Source organism: Chrysochloris asiatica, unplaced genomic scaffold, assembly GCF_000296735.1.
Source record: "Chrysochloris asiatica unplaced genomic scaffold, ChrAsi1.0 scaffold00454, whole genome shotgun sequence".
Lineage (NCBI taxonomy): Eukaryota > Metazoa > Chordata > Mammalia > Afrosoricida > Chrysochloridae > Chrysochloris > Chrysochloris asiatica.
This window is the reverse complement of record NW_006408972.1, coordinates 1,001,054-1,002,941: the sequence shown is the minus strand read 5'-3', so window position 1 is coordinate 1,002,941 and position 1,888 is coordinate 1,001,054. Positions and strand designations below refer to the sequence as shown.

Below are 1,888 nucleotides of genomic sequence, written 5' to 3'. Positions count from 1 at the left end.
CCCCTCTGTACACAGGATAGATAGGAAAGGGCAACTTAGACATTGGCTACCTAAAATGAGGGGGCCATAAAGGCATGAAGTGACTGGCTTACAAAGTTTCAAGGAGGAGTTTAGTTTAATAGTGTGTGGGGTAAAAAGAGTTCCCACTGAATAGTTTTCATCTTGTATAGATGGGTCTGGTGAAAAGGATGGGGATAGCCATAGAGATAGCACCAGGCCAGGCAGAGCTGGACATCACTGTGCTTCGAGGACGGAAAAAAATAACAACTAAACATGGGCAAAAGAGATCCTAAGAAGCCGAGAGGCAAAATGTCATCCTCTGCATATTTTGTGCAAACTGCCAGGAGGGGCACAAGAAGAAGCCCCCAGATGCTTCGGTCCACTTCTCAGAATTTTCCAAGAAGTGCTCAGCGCGGAGGAAGACCATGTCTGCTAAAGAGAAAGGAAAATTTGAAGACATGGCAAAAGCGGGCAAGGCGCGTTATGAAAGAGAAATGAAAACCTATATCCCACCTAAAGGGGAGACAAAAAAGAAGTTCAAGGATCCCAATGTACCCAAGAGGCCTCCTTCAGCCTTCTTCTTGTTTTGTTCCGAGTATCACCTGGACATCCCAGCGATAGGAGAGCATCCTGGCCTATCCATTGGTGATGATGCGAAGAAACTGGGAGAGATGTGGAGTAACACCGCTGCCGATGACAAGCAGCCTTATGAGAAGAAGGCCGCTAAGCTGAAGGAAAAATATGAAAAGGATATCACTGCTTACTGGGCTAAAGGAAAGCCCAGTGCAGCCAAAAAGGGAGTTGACAAGACTGAGAAAAGCAAGAAAAAGAAGAAGAGGAGGAAGATGAAGAAGACGAGGTAGATGAAGATGATTACGATGTTGAATAAGTTGGTTCTGTTATTGTTGTTATTGTTAAATGCCGTCGAGTCGGTTCCGACCCATAGCTACCCTGTACAGGGTTTCCGAGGGTGTAAATCTTTACGGGAGCAGAAAGCCTCATCTTTCTCCCACGGAACAGCTGGTAGTTTCGAACTGCTGACCTTGCGGTTCGCAGCCCGATTCGTAACCACTACGCTACCAGAGGTTCTAGCGCAGTTTTTTGTTTGTTTGTTTGTTTGTTTTAATCTATAAAGCATTTAAACCCCCTGTATACAACTCATTCCTTTTAAAGAAAAAAATAATTGAAATGTAAGGCTGTGTAAGATTTGTTTTTAAACTATACAGTGTCCTTTTTTTGTATAGTCTAACCCTGTCCTGGTGGTATTTTCAATAGCCACTAGCCTTGCCTGATACAGTAGGAGGGTTGTAAGTTGGCATGGAAATGTAAAGCAGGTTCTTATTGGTGCACAGCACAAACTAGTTATGTATGGGGATGGTAGTTTACTTTTTTTTTTTTTTCGTCTTCAGTTGTCTGATGCAGCTTATACAAAATAATTGTTCTGTTAACTGAATACCACCCTGTAATTGCAAACAAAAAAATGTCACAACTGCTTTGTTGACATTCTGAATGCTTATAAGTACATACACTTCTTTTATTTAAAAAAAAAGAAAGAGATGGGGATAAGATTCATATGATTCAATAGTGAGTAATTGTTATTGTGACTAGTTGCGACTGCCACAATGGTAAAGGTAGAAGTTTTGTAACAAAGGTGGGGGAGTAGTTAATCTTACAGTCCAGGAATAGAGGACCCTAGGACCATTGAGGGAGAAGAGCACAAGCGGAATGTGAGTTTATCCAGAGAAGCAGTGACACCAGAAACGGAGGCAGAGATGAGGACATGGAGGGAGAGAGAGCAGCTGAGGATTCTAGATTCATAGGAAGAGAGGGACTGGATGCTGGCGGCCAGGAGAAGGGCTTGCAGAATGTGCCCCTTGGAGGTGGAAAT

General features: G+C 43.2%; 1 pseudogene; it reads left to right on the top strand.

Annotated features, from left to right (window-relative positions):
- Positions 1-273: 273 nt before the first annotated feature.
- LOC102824207 lies at positions 274-889 on the top strand (annotated as a pseudogene).
- Positions 890-1,888: the final 999 nt, after the last annotated feature.